General features: G+C 40.9%; 1 protein-coding gene across 1 annotated transcript in view; it reads right to left on the bottom strand.

The window, feature by feature from the left end:
• The window catches only part of LOC121020450 (uncharacterized), a 328,749-nt gene that overhangs the window by 258,045 nt on the left and 55,308 nt on the right, over nt 1-15,396 (bottom strand). Inside the window, exon 4 of the mRNA XM_040460498.1 lies at nt 9,187-9,410. The gene's annotated coding sequence lies outside the window, so the exon portion shown is untranslated. The remainder of the gene's footprint in view (nt 1-9,186; nt 9,411-15,396) is intronic.

Raw genomic sequence — 15,396 nt, 5'->3', positions numbered from 1 at the left:
GGGATGCCTGCAGATCCGAAGGAGATGGGTTCTACCTTGAACAGCCAGAGGATGCATGCTGGGTCTTGACAAGTACGATTGTGGCCGCACAAGCCTCTCTGAGATAGGTAAGTGTGGTCCTGATCCACATCGAGGGTGACCAGGCTTTCGGGAACTGGACTGACCAGGCGTGTGCACACATGCGCGCTCGCGTGCACACACACCCAGAGCTCAAATAAGACCTAAGAGTCAATCTTCTCCTTTCATTTCAAACATAACATTGTATAAACTCAAAATGCTCTGCTACATCATGTTATATCAACCAGCTCTGCGGTGAAGGCCTGTAGCCTTTAATCACTTTTAAGGGGAAACGCTGGTGTCCAAAGAAAGTCTCATTACACACCGGCATTTGCTTGGGGGTGGGTGGTGGGGAGACCCAGGAATGAGGCTGTCTTGGGGATCCTTTCCCAAACCAAATATCTCTTCATCTTGCAGAATGACGACACTGGTGACCTACATAATTCATATAAGCTCACGTAGAAGTAAACATGACATGATTAAACAGGAAGGCTTTAACCAGGCACCGTCAGGGAGGAAGGTAGAGAGAAGGAATTAAACGGTAACAGAGTCTTAGAAACAGGGGAGAGTAGTACACGTCATTCTTAAACTAATTTTTGTTCCTTATCTAAAACCAAATGGGTTTAAAAAACAGAATAAAAATAAAGAACACTCAATGGGTTTAAAGCGTCCCTCTCCACCACAGCCCAGACAAGGTGGTTTGGAGCAGGTGTTATACACAGAATATTTATTCGGTGGCCGCGGTGGCATAGTCAGCCATATGGGAAGTAGCAAAGTGAAAAAAAGAAGGATTCCATAAAGACAACAGGGAAAAACAGCAGATAGAAAGCTTGAGAACCCACTACTAGTGGTATTTAAACAGCAGCTCTGTTGTGGTGGGAAGAGGTAGTGAGGCTAGGGGTCTTTATTTACATTTATTAAGTCTACTCAGGACGAGGCACCATGCTAAATGTTGTTAATCTCACTTAACACTAACCACACCCTTTTATATCCTCATGCAAAACATGCAGGGCTAGTACAAGGGAGAACCCTTAAGCAAAGCGAAGCAAGATACCTATGTCCCTCCCATGACCAAACTAATCACTTGCGGCAAGGTTCGAGAAAAACGTGCATCCTTGCAGTATCTCTGGCTTTAGCCTCCTTGTCCAGAAATTGTGAAATTTTACTTGCCTACTTTGTCATGGGTCAATTAAGGAATTAAGTTAAAAGGAAAAACCAACCTTTGCCCTGCAGTTTTCTGCATCAGGAGAGCTAGCTGTGTTTGGATGTCAGCTCTGATCCTGAAGTTAGTTAGATGTCACCAAGGGTTCGCACTCTGGGCTTCATTCCCAGGAAGAGCAAATCTTCTAAATCCTGGACTTCACCATAGAGCGTGCCTGTGTGCTGCAGACAAACTCCCCGGGGGCCACCATGGCCACCCAGTGGGCCCTTGTAGGTGTCTTTCCCTGCCCAAGACAGGAAGAATCACATTTTGCCAAAGCACTCAGGGCAGAGTGAGTAATACTGTATTTCACAGGCACTTTGAAACAAACACCCCCAATCCTTTGACTGTTGTCTGTCTCATTGCGTCTTAGAACGTTCATTGCCATATTTTTTGTTTGTTTGTTTTTAAGTTAAGCAAGACCCAGCACATAGGGAGGAGGCAGCTGATAACTTTGCTGTTGTCCTAAAACACAGGCCTTGGAGGAAGGCGCTAAATGGCAGGTATCCCCATGTGCTCAGGTAAAGAATCACAAATCAGAAGAGGCTGACATCCTTCTCTATCGCCACAGGGAGTGAATAGAGAATCAGAGGGTGAATGCAGGCTGTTCACTCCGTGTGTAAGCTCTTTGCACTTCCCGGAGCCCCTGTCATGGGGGTAGTGCCCATCAAATAAATATTGATGAGTGTAAACAGTCTTTGGTCAGGAGTTCAGAAACATACCCCAGGCCAATGGAAAATCAGAAAGATGGAAAAAGAGAGGGACTCAGGACAGTAATTCCTAACAATATTGTAACAAATAATCAGAGGGGAAGGGACTGTTTTTCCAAACAGAACCTGGCTGGAGGGATGCAGAATTTGGAAATCATTCCTTTCTCAAATGCCAATCATTACCAGGTATGCAATTTTATTATGAAGTGTTAACAAACACCAGAACAACTGGCATCCTCCTTCAAAATCCTAGCGCACATCCTGGAAATATCAGCAAGCAACACTTGAGAACGGGGGCAGGACCGCAGCATGAACTCCTTAGGCTTAGTGCTGAAGGACAGTCTCCCCTGCCTTCCCCTGATCCCGAGAAGTAATACTAACCACAGAAAGAGCCTAAGGAGAAGGCTCATATTATTTGAATTTCATTTTCATGAAGACTTCTGTCTGACAAGGGATTCGGGGACTCCCTTCCACAGACAAGGGCTTGTATTTTCTCATTCTGTGATAAGGGAACAGTGTAAAAAAAGACACGGAAGATAAGTATAATACCATGAGGAAAACGTGGTGTAAATTTTGAAACCTGGAGGGGATCGCGCAGGAACATCCTGCATTTTGAAAGCTCACGGTCTTAGCTGCAAAATTAGGAAAGCATGTCTTGTTTTCTGAAATAAACACAATTCATTTGTGTAACTATAAAACATTTTCTAAAGTCCTTTCAAAGGCTGGACAAGTTTCGCCAAACTTCCTAAAAACCATTCTGTCACCCAAGGGCAGTGCAACAGAACAGAGAAACAAAGTGTGCATAAAACGTTTCATTAAATGAGCTCAATTGGCAAGACCCTTTAACCACCACCTCACGGCACCAGGCACGCCCTCCAAACCAGGCAGAGAATAAATAGGAACAACATGGTGAGGCTTTGCTCCTATAACACATCTGCTCACTTAGTTGGATCGTGTTTTCTATTCGGGCATAACAAGTTTGGATTGTCTTTATGTACAGTGACAGCAGTGTAATGAATGTTGTTTGAACTCTGAATTGTATAAATACAGAGACATGTTGATTTGAGAAGAGAAAACAAGGCATGTGAAAATTGGCAAAATACCCATTTTAGGCATTATAGATACTCTGCTTAAAAAGAAAAAAAAAATCAAGAAGAAACTCAATTGGCAGACCACCCACGAAGTACCCTTAAGATCTAAACAACATGAAAAAAAAAAAAGGCGTTCTCTAGCCAGTACAATTGTTGAAAGCATTAACTTTAAAAAGGCTTTAGTTTAATCCAGCGAACTCAAAATATTTCCTAAAATTACAGACTTCTTTTGTGTGTTCAGCAGAAGCCCCCTCGCATATATGAAATGAATTGGGATAACTAGAAAAGGAAAATAATAATGATAGTTGCTATTGTATATAGGACACCCTATACGAATCAAACAGAAGTATCGTATGTATCATCCTCTGTGATCCTATAAAATAAATATTCAATGAGATGTGCCCTCATTCATCAGATAAAGAAACTGAGGCTAAGAGACTAAATAAATTGAATAAATACTAGGGTGAGCAGAAGTTGGATACAAACCCTGGCCCATCTGTTTCTAAGACGTGGGGTCCTGTCACCACCAATGTCCTGACATTCAATAACTCCCGTAGGTATAATTAGTTAACAATGAATCAAACTCATTATTAACAGTAAAAAAAGAACACATAACCCCAAATAAGGACTCCATTCTCAGAAGAAATTTCATTGACCTAACCTTCCAAGGAAACAAGTAAGCAATTAAATCCGCAAACGTGCACTCAATTTAAAAGAAACAAAAGAGGAAGACATCCAACAATAATTCAAAATAAATCTGTCTCAAGCAATGAACAAGTAAAGAATAGAGGAATCTAGTGTTTTCTCTGTATAGAGTGAACTATCTGCAGAAATAATAAGCCTACCTGACTTTAAAGAGTCTAATTTAGTATGGAGAAATGGCCCTTGCCTCTATGTTTCTCTGATGATCCCAGCCACCAATCATCATTCTTTTTTTCTGCTTTCCTACTGCACTTAATACCTGGATGATTCATCGGCCACTCGTGTTATAAATATCCTTTTATATACATAAATCTCTACTAAGAGATTTAAGTTCTTCAAAAGAGGCAACTGTATCTTGCACCTCCTGTGTGTCCCATAATGTCTTGCACAAAATAAGTACTCAACTCATTGTTGGTGTAATTCGTGGCAAGACTTCTGCCACTAAGATTATCTAGACTCACCAAATTTGACCAATGAGTAAGAACTAGAAAGTGGTTCTAGTTACCTGGGCAACCAGGTAACATTTTGGTAATATTTTGGCAATGCAGCTCACATATTCAGCTAAAAGTATTCATTACTTTTGAAGTTACCTTGTAGGTCGATCACTGTATTTGAGAGCAACAGGTACAGGTGAGGCTTGCTTTTATATAAATTATGGTTTCCAAAGGTTGTATTTTTTTTTTTTTTGTATTTAGTTTTAATTTCTGCCATCTGAGAATTCATCAAGGAACCTCTAAGGAGCACAGCAGCTTCCAGAATCCACCACAAAACAGAAAAGATCACGGATGGGTTGTTGTAAAGAAGGGAGTGGTTCAGAGCTTGAAAAACATTGCCATAAAGAATAAATGCCTGTGTAGCTCAGTCGGTTAAGCATCTGACTCTTGATTTTAGCTCAGGTCATGATCTCATGATCATGGGATGGAGCCCTGTGTCAGGCTCCGAGCTGACTGTGGAGCCTGCTTGGGATTCTCGCTCCCCCCTCTCTTTCTGCTTCTCTCTCTCTCTCTCTCTCTTTCTCTCTCTCAGAATAAGTAAATAAACTTACCCCCCCCCCAAAAAAAATAGAATAAACCCAGGAAGCATAGGCCCTTCAACCCATAAACCAGAGCCGCTAGAAAAGAAAGGACAAAAAAAAAAAAAAAAGAAAGAAAGATGAGGCAAAAGAAACCAAAACTTGAAAATCTGTGAGTGAGAGTTAAGGTTTAAGACATTCTATAAACTGTTATTGAGTGACTGAAGGAATGGATGCATAATACCAGAGTCCCTGCACGTCGTTGCACTTGAGAGAGCAGAAGCATAATGATAGACGGTGAGAGGGGATTGAAGGTCAGAGTCAAGAGGCACTTAAGAGATACAATTAAGCTGAAACAAGCAAGAGTGCTTTGGGAGCTGTACTGAAACACTGAGCATGTTGTATTGCTTTTGAAAACTCCCAAGAAGTTTGGCCAATGCATTAAAGAGTGATGGTCACATTGTGCCTCTCAGAATCATCCAGGTGGCTAGATGAAAGGGGGGCGCACCACTTAGCAAACTATTTCACCAGCTGTCTCTATGTGTGAGTTTCGACGCTGCCAAACTGCACATGAATGGCACGTTGGCCCCTACAGTGGCACCAAGCGCAGTGAGCCACCGACGACAGCAGATGTGCTGGGTCTGACAATATCCACAGTGGCTAGAGGGCAGCTCACTTCCTCAGAGGACGCTGGGTGCACCAGCTGCTGGTGACAGCAATCGAATCAGATAGGTTCTGCCCTGTAGTTTTTAAGTGCTGCCTGCTTTTAAAAGGCAGAGCCTCCAAATAATGCAGGAGCTAACAAGTTTGCAAAGGAAATGCACTTGCAATATGAAAACAAGAGCAGCTGGTTATCCAACTGTGTAAAGAAATACAGAGGGCTCTTCTTTTCCCTCAAACTGATATTACTCACCCGGGTTTTATAGAGTCGAAAGCATATGCTTAAGTATAATTACTCAACAACTCAGACCAATTTCCACATCGCAGCCATATAAATAAGATATCGATTCCACCTAGGCAGTGATTATGTGACTCTTTTGCCTAGGTATTCCAGATGAGAGTATTATAAACCCGTTGGCTCTGGAGGTAACATTTAAAATTAATTTCTAAAATGAAATGTTTCATATGTGCAAATATGTGTAACGCGATACATAAAGTATATAAAACAAATGATGAGTACTCATCACCCAGATTGAGAAAGAACATGACCAGTACAACTCAAGTGTTCCTGGGCAACCCCTTACATTGCTACCCTTAGGACTGGCTACATGGTTTGAGGAACCCAACGGAAACTGAAAATGCAAGGTCTCTTGTCCAAATTTATCAAGAATTTCAAGAAGGTGAGATCAAGCATAAGGCCTTCTAAACGTGGGTACCGGCACAGCAACACTGGTCACAGGTCCATAAAACTGGCCCTGAAAACTCATCTATCACCACCCACACAGAGAAATCACTGCACTAGATTTTCCAGGTATGAATTCCATAGTTTCGGGAGGCTTTATTACACAGGCATTAAGTATGTTCTGGTTTTGTATGTTTGAAGTTTATAAACATGCCTTATGTCCAACATCGTGTTTTTTAAGATTCGTTCACGTTGATCTGTGTTGTCATTTCTTTCCATTCCCTACATTGTGCCAACTAATTCATTTGTATTTGAAATGAATTTATACATTTTCCTATTGAAGGGTATCTGGGTTGTGGGCAGTTTTCTTGTTTTTCATTTCGTTTTGTTTCATTTCACTTCATTTCATTTATTTTATTTTATTTTATTTTATTTTATTTTATTTTATTCTTTATTTTTTGCTTTGTTTCTAGAAGAAACAATGCTTCCGGGAACATTTTTGCAGCTGTCTCCCAGTGAACATGTATAAGTTCCATATAGTTTAGATGTATTTCTTGTAAAAAGCAAGAACCACGTCTTATATTTATCCAGTCTGACAATCCATCTTGTTGCTGACGAAATTGGTCCATTTACATTTACTGTGTGGTATATTTTCATTCATTGATGTTCTGTTCTTCTGTACATTCTATTTGTCCCTTCTTTTTTCTTCCCTCTATCTTACAGTAATTTTTAGTTCAAATTTTCTCTACTGCTCTAACAGAATTCGTACCTATTCTGACCTTGGAATTTTAGCATACCATATCAAAGTCACAAGTCTTAACACATTGTCTTAACTGTCCAACTAAACAAGGCAGGAACCATAGAATGTTTTCACTCTTGTCACCCATCCCCCCAGACTTAGAAGCCATTGTCACTCAGTATTTTAGTTCTGTCTTGTTTTTCCCCACAAAGTACACATCGTTAGTATTTTTTTTTTTTTTTTTTTTTTTTTTTTTTTTTCGGTTTATTTTTATTTTTTTTATTTTTTTTTTTTTTTTTTTGCTGTCAGTGATTAGGCTTAGCTATATGTTTATTAATTTCTTTGTGCATCTTTCTTCTTGTAGCTCAAACATGCCTTCTGGAGTCATTTTTATTCTTGCATGGGAGTATAATTTTTAGAAGTTTGGGTAGAGCCTTATGATGGTAAACTCTCAGTTTTTGTTTATCTAAAAGTATGTCTTGATTTTGGTGTTTGAAATACAGTTTCACATGCTGAACAATTTAGGATTGACAACTAAATCTCAACACGGCATCCATGGTTGCTATCAGTCTAACTATTGGTCCTCTCTTTTCCCCCTGAATCATTTGAAGATCTTCTCTGTCTTTGGTGCTACAATGTGCATAGTGGTATAGGTTTCTTTTTTATTTTTCTTGCTCGGAATCATGTGTGCTTCTAGTTTCTGATGATTCAAGTGTATAATCAACATCAAAAATATATGAGTCACTACCTATCTACATATTTCCTCTCCTCATTCTCTTTATTATCTTTTTCCAGAACTCCAATTTGAAATGCTACATCTTCCCATGTCTCTTAGCCTCAATTTATATTGTCAATCTCCTTGCTCTACTGGAGTTCATTTCTTCATGTTTTTTTCAAATATAATTTATTGTCAAGTTGGCTTACATACAACACCCAGTGCTCATCCCAATATTTCTTCGTGTTTATCTTCATGGTTACTAATTGTCTCTTTGGCTCTGTTTAGTTACTGCTAAAGTATTCATGAAATTTCTTATTGCAGCAACCATATTTTTCACGTTTGAGTTTTATTGTCACTTCAAGAAGCAATATCACCAAAGCTAAAAACTAAGAGAGATAAGTGTTTATTTCCCCCGAGTTCAGCAGCTAACCTCAGTCCAAAAGGAAGCTTCTTCCTGAAGCCTGGATTGCTGAGGAATGAGGCCAAGTGGCCCCCTTATTTGTCCTCCGCTCACCCAATTAGTGAAAACAGCGTTCATCACCTTGTGCTGATGACAATTCTATTGTCTCTGTGTCACAGAGGGACGGGATGCCCTTTGTGCGGTGTGAGCATGATCCATGGTTCTTCTGGATCTGCTTTTGCTTCAGGAATCCCTGAAAACCGGCCAGTGCAGAAAGGACAAGGAAGCAGACCATTGGTGAGGTCTGGGCAGATACAGATAGGTGCTTGTAGATGTTGATATGGATTAGAAAAAGATGTGGACTTCATATAGCCAGGCGACGCATAGGAGGAAGAAAAGAATTGAGGTGGGACAAAGTGGTAGGCCATTGACTCAAACAACCCAATGGCTTTTCCCAATGGTCAGGAAATGAGTCATGGAGTCATTAAACTTAAAACCACCAGGCACGGACTTTTTCGGAGACCTCTCTGTCCTCTTTTTTTTTTAATTTTTTTTAATGTTTACTTATTTTTGAGAGAAAGACAGACAGCAAGTGGGAGAGGAGCAGAGAAAGGGCGAGACACAGAATCGGAAGCAGGCTCCAGGCTCCGAGCTGTCAGCACAGAGCCTGATGTGGGGCTTGAACTCACAGGCTGTGAGATCATGACCCGAGCCAAAGTCAGATGCTCAACCGGCTGAGCCCCCCAGGCGTCCCTCTGTCCTCTTAGATTATGTGTGTGTGTGTGTGTGTGTGTGTGTGTGTGTGTGTGTGTTTTATAACCCATTTTATACACATAGCACACATATTTTAAACCTAACCTGTAGGATATACCTCAGTATCACATTTGATATATAATAATACTATATGCTGTGAATACAGTGGAGACAAAACTTGCCAATTCTATTTTTCGCAGTCATACGAAGAGTGAATATTTCATGAGAAGCGTAAAAGGATTACTGTTCCACTTTCTTCATCGGGGAAAAAGCCCATTGTCTGAAGAAGCACCTCAAAAGGGCTGTCTGTATATTGTAAAGAGCAATCGAGTTTCTGATTCATGACATCAATGGAAACTTTTTCAAGTGGATAATGTCCTGACATAAAGGGTTCCAGTTAAGACACCAGACTGCAAGGCAAAAACACAAAACAGCTGCTGCAGCTTTGAGTCTGTACTTACTGCTCAGTTATTCACAAGAATGTGGAGATCCACCTCACGACCTTCAAACTTGCTGGAGACAAGTGGCTCGGATGAATACGGGCCTAGGGAAGGGGCTCAGAAACAGTCAAGGGCTGACAGCGAAGGCAGAAAGTGTCCAGGGGACACAAGCCTCCCCTTTATGACCAAGTGAAGCGTTGACCCCACAGACCAGGATATCACTGAGGAAAACACGAGCAGCCAACCTACGGAATAAAATGAAAACTTCAACCATAATGCAATCAGCACTCGCGTTGCAGCACAAAGCAGTCCCTGGTGAATCAATAAATGATTCGGTTTCCAGAGAATATGACTCCGACTTGCCAAAGAGAATCAGAGGGACACGTGTTCTTCTCTCTACCCAGCTTCCTGCTTATGTGTGGTCTAGCCATCCGTCAACATCTAGATCAGCTTCTACTCATCCAGAAAAATCTTACCTCGTTAGCTCCTTTCACATTCCCACTGCACCTCGAGTATATCTTTGTTTGCGGTTGCGCCTTTCAATTAGGTGGCACATAATTGCCTCGCTAGTCAAACTTGTCATATAATTAAGTCCGTTAGAGAACTTCCTAGAGATTGCAAGTCTCACGAACATACCACGTCCCCTTTATCATTTTAACCATTCAGTGATGCCAGTGGCAAAACATCATTGCTGTTACCTCATTGCACGCTCGACACACAGAAAACAATCAGTAAATGCGAGTTCAATGTATTTCCACTTCTTGGACAAAGAAATGAAAGTCCACGGATACTTTCAAGGCTGCACAGTTCAACAGTAAGACCAAGTCCCGGCGTATACCTAGATTTTCTGGCTCCAAATCCAGAATTCTTTCCATTCGCAGGGCCGCCTCTGAGTGCCCGCCTCATTTTTACACACTCACACACACAAGCACATTGCGCACACACACACGGAGTTTACCTATGGGATTGAGACCTCTTACCTACAACACTGAAACCAAGCTACGTGTGAAAGACTAATGAGAACCAGTTCCTCGCCTTCCCACAATGAGGCTCACAAGTGAATTGTTTACTGAATTGAAATAAAAGAAATACCAATTCAACGACGATAAACGTGCCGCATGTTTCTTATCCAGTGCGGTAATTTCGGCAAACTATACTAAAGGAAAGTCTCTCCCTTCTTAAAGCTCCGTGGTGTCCTGATGAAGAAACGAACAACAAAATAATCAGAGGCAACCAGAAAGGAGGGTATAAGGCAGAAGAAAGAAACCTTTGGGAATGTTCAGCGCACTGCCCTCTGTGCTTATTTGGGAGAATTTTCACTTCCTTCTATGCCAAGTCTTCACAGCTGCAGTCTAAACAGTTGGGGACCACTAAGGGGGGTGACCTTACTCTGAAAAGGCTCAGATAAGTTGAGGAGGCAGTGGGGACCTAATGGCATTAGAATGATCTTTCCAACCTCTCAAATCTCCTATCTCTGAATCCATACCACACCCCTGCATCGGGGAATATTCCACCGCCATGGGGGTATCACTCCCCACTACACTACCCTAGGAGGTAGCAGGGAATTTTTTTTCCCCGTCCCCAGACAATAGCACCTTAAAAAATTAACATTTAAGCGTTTGTTGGTGACGCATAGCATATCGACATCAAAACGCTCAAAATGCACTCATGGTACCAAATCCTGCTGGTTTTCTCCCTGAATTTCTCTAGCTCTTTTGACCCTGGGTGATGAGTATTTTCACAAATATTATTTTTGAGTTGCCAGTTAAATCAACTACTTTGAGGTATCCCAGTCCTCGAACTAGCTGACTCGAGGGCGAGGACAGGTAATGACCGGTTAGGAGAAAAAGGGTAACAAAAGAAACGTCGCCAGCTGCCAAGTTCAGAATCAGAACGTTTATGAGGTTCCCCAGGGGTGCACTGACTTCTCCCAAGTGCAGTAACATTTTCCACAACAAAATAAACTAATTAGAAGTGTCCACAGAGCGAGCAAGCGTTACAATTGTTTGTAGGTTTGTTTGCTTTTTTTTCTAAGGGTTACTTCATCACAGACTTGTGTTAATGAGCTTGGAAATACATAAATAAAACAATCCCAAGTTATGAAAGCCCTAAGTTTTTATTCTAACATGTAGCAAATGAATGCCACCCTTCTTTATTTTCGACATCAGAAGCCCCTCACGAGTGGCGTTTATTAAATCAAACTGTGATCCTTCAGAACCACGGGAAGAACCGAAAAGTTTGCAAGATTCACGCCCAGTGGCACCCAGGGTTTGCACATGAACATGGTTGAGTACTAATCACAAATATCACATCATAAAAGCACTATGACGAGGGATTTATCTCAGTTGGTCCACACGACAGTGCATGAGGTTATTCCCACTTTAAAGCTCAGTTTTAAATTATTTGTCAATATTTAGATTATTTAAATATTCTTTATTTTATTTTATTTTTTTAATGTTTATTTTTATTTTTGAGACAGAGAGAGGCAGAGCATGAATGGGGGAGGGTCAGAGAGAGAGGGAGACACAGAATCCGAAACAGGCTCCAGGCTCTGAGCGGTCAGCACAGAGCCCGACGCGGGACTCGAACTCACGGACCGCGCAATCATGACCTGAGCTGAAGTCGGACGCTTAACCGACTGAGCCACCCAGGTGCCCCTCTTTTTTTTATTTTAAATTCCTCTTTGAAACTCAGCAAATTTGAGAGGCTTTGCCAACAACATGAGGCCAGTATGTGACAGAGGCAGCCTGGATGCAAACCATCTGGTCATTTTACATCAAATGTATCTTGGAAGTGATGGAGGGATAAATAGAGTCCGTCCCTTAACCCAGATCTAGTCCTCTATACACACTGCATGGCTGACCAATTAAACGTAGGATCCCCAGGGGGTCATAGATGAAAATAGTGACAAAGATTTTCTCAGGAACAAATGCCATCTCGTTCAAAAGAAATCATAAGGCCATCTCATGTCTAGTCACTTAAGTGTTAGAGGCAGTGGAGGGATAGGAATACTTTCTGGGCCAGATTTGGATCTAAGTATCGGATGCTTAGAGTAGGGTTTCTCAACAGCAGCACTGTTAAAATTTGAGCTAAGATAGCTCCTTGATGTGGGGGAGGGAAGGAGGGGAACTCTCACATGCTCGGATATATTGCAGCATCCTGGCCTATACCCACTAGATGCCATTGGTGATGACCGATTATGTCCCCTGCACTGCCTCCCTGGGCATCTAAATCAGCCTTTCTCCCCACTGAGAACCACAGACTTAAAGGAAGTAGGCTTTTTTTTTTCTGTGCCTCCAAGTTCTATTTTTTCTTAATTACTCAGTGTGCTGAGAAATGTTCCAAACTTCCTTCCGTCATAGAAGAAACTCAAGAGCAGATTGTTCTCCCACTGAGTGTGAAAGAATTGCCTCAATAAATATTACCAATAACGTCTCTCATGTAGCTGATCGTGGCGTCCTGCCCTTTGAGTTCCACCACCGATAAGTCATTCGCCACAGAGCGTGTCCTGATGACACAAAAGCATGCTGGGAGCAGTGACACACTTGAAAGATGTTGAATATTAAGGGAAACCTTTGTCCCTCAAATATTTGTAGGTAGAATGTGGCAAAACATATGAGATGAGGTGCTACAGTCACCAGGAAATAGCACTACACATGCGTTAGATTGCCTGAAATTTTGAAAATTGACCATCCAAAGTGTTGGCAAGGACGTAGAGGAACTGCAACTCTCAGATAGTGCTAATAGGAGAATGGGACAAACACTTTGGAAAACAACATGGTCGTTTCCTAAAATGTCAAGCTTGGGCAAGTCTACCATGTGACAGAGCCATTCCAATCCTAGCCACCAACCCATGAAAAACAAACAACAAGCAGACAAACAAACAAAAAGTCTTCGTGTCCAAAGACTTTTACGTTTCTGGGTATAGCAGCTTTATTTCCAAACACCAGAAACTGGAAACAGCCCCAAATTACGACCTCTCCATAGAGGGTAACGCCCAGCGACAAAAAGGAGGAAACTGTCAATATACTCAATACCATGGATACATCTCAAAATCATTACATTAAGTGAAAAGGGACAGTCAAGAAAGATTACGTGCTGTATGATTCCATTCGTTTGAAATTCTAGAACACGCAGACTACTCTGTAGGGCTGGGAAGCGAGTCAGTGTTTCCTGAGGTTGGTGGGAACAGCAAAATGGAGAGGAAACTTGTGCTACCCTAATCGTGACGATGACTTCAAGGGTGTGTGCCTGTGTCAAAAGTGCTGATACTGAAAACTTCAATTAGGTGTAGTTTATGGGACCTCAATCATAGATGAATAAAATAGGGGGGAAGAAACACATTGTAGGAAAACACAAAGTTTTATCTACCTAGCAGAACCTGCGACGGAAGATAAAATTCAACCCCCAGCTAATGATCTTAGTAGTGTAGTGACTACTAAAGACAATTTTGGTAAAGTTATATGTTGCATAAACAGCAAATCCATGACATGATAGTACTTAGGAACCAGTCTAACTAGTATATCTTGCCTTTCGGGACAGAATTTAAAATAACACATGCATACACACATGCACACAGGCACACTTACTCACCACACAACCATGTTACAAAGCAGAGTTGCTGCATTACAATTATTTCATTCTGTCATCCTTTCTTTATTCGAGGCTATCATCTTGCTGTCATTCTTTGGCTCAAAAAAAAAAAATAGCTAACCTTATTTAAATACGCGATACCATCTGTACATTATCAACTATTTGTGTTGGTATTTGTATTGATGCTTCAACAAATACCAAATGCTACAAAAGTGTAAAATTCTTGGAAATGCATAAGTGAGGCAAATTCTGTGTTTTTATGTTTTACGAAAGGAAAACCCCAAACCGACAAAGTGGTATTAACTTGGTAAGGTGTACGTTAGGTGAAGTATCACATCTTTTTTTTTTAAATTTTTTTTTTCAACGTTTATTTATTTTTGGGACAGAGAGAGATAGAGCATGAACGGGAGAGGGGCAGAGAGAGAGGGAGACACAGAATCGGAAACAGGCTCCAGGCTCCGAGCCATCAGCCCAGAGCCTGACGCGGGGCTCGAACTCACGGACCACGAGATCGTGACCTGGCTGAAGTCGGATGCTTAACCGACTGCACCACCCAGGCGCCCCAAGTATCACATCTTTAAGCAAAGTCAAAGAATACATGCATAGAATATTATCTGAGTCACACAAAAAAGACTAATTAATAACCAAGAGATCACATGTATGTCTCTCTCTGATATTTGATCACTTTGAGCATCTTTCCTTTTCCTGAAGAAAAACCCATCTGTAGGACTTGAATGTATAGGTTAGATGAATTGCATCTTTGAGCTCAGAAAATATTTGACTATAATTCTGTGGTTCACAATCGCATTTTGTGGGTCCCTTCGCTTCTCTCTAAGAATGGTAAGTTATATATTATTATGTCACAAATTAGACGTCACACAGATTTAGGGTGAGCTGCCTGATTCTGATACGATCTTAGGTTCTTTCTTCAGAAGCTGAGTTATATTACACCTGGCCATATATATTCAAAACAATATATATTATTGTTGTCATTGTTGTAATTATTGTTGTAATATATGTTCAAAGACATTTTGCCATTTTTATTTTTCACTCCAAGACCAGTGAATGCCTTGATGCAAATAATGTTATAATTCGGAATGGGAATTAGCATCTAGGAAGCAAAATGAAGCAAGACAAAAAAGACAGGTCAAAATGAGGGGAAAAGAAATATAATACACAAGCAAATAAGAACCAAGATAAAGTTAATGAAAAACTAAATTTAAAACGCTTGCTCATGGATTGGAAAAACAAACACTGTTAAAGTGTCTATATCACCCAATGCAATCTGCACATTTAATGCAATCCTCATCAACACACCACCAGAATTTTTCACAGAACTAGAACAAACAAATCCTAAAATGTGTATGGAACCACAAAAGACCCTGAATAGCCAAAGCAATCCTGAAAAAGAAAAACAAAACTGGAGGCATCATGAATCCGGATTTCAAGCTATATTACAGAGGTATAGCCATTAAGACCGCATGAAACTGGCACAAAAACACATAGATCAATCGAACAGAATAGAAAACCCAGAAACGAACCCACAACTATATGGGCAACTCATCTTTGACAAAGCAGGAAAGAATATCCCATGGAAAAAAAGACAGTCTCTTCAACAAATGGTGTTGGAAAAACTGG

Source organism: Herpailurus yagouaroundi, unplaced genomic scaffold (assembly GCF_014898765.1).
Source record: "Herpailurus yagouaroundi ecotype Mexico unplaced genomic scaffold, PumYag 250, whole genome shotgun sequence".
NCBI lineage: Eukaryota > Metazoa > Chordata > Mammalia > Carnivora > Felidae > Herpailurus > Herpailurus yagouaroundi.
This window is presented reverse-complemented; position numbering and strand designations above follow the sequence as displayed.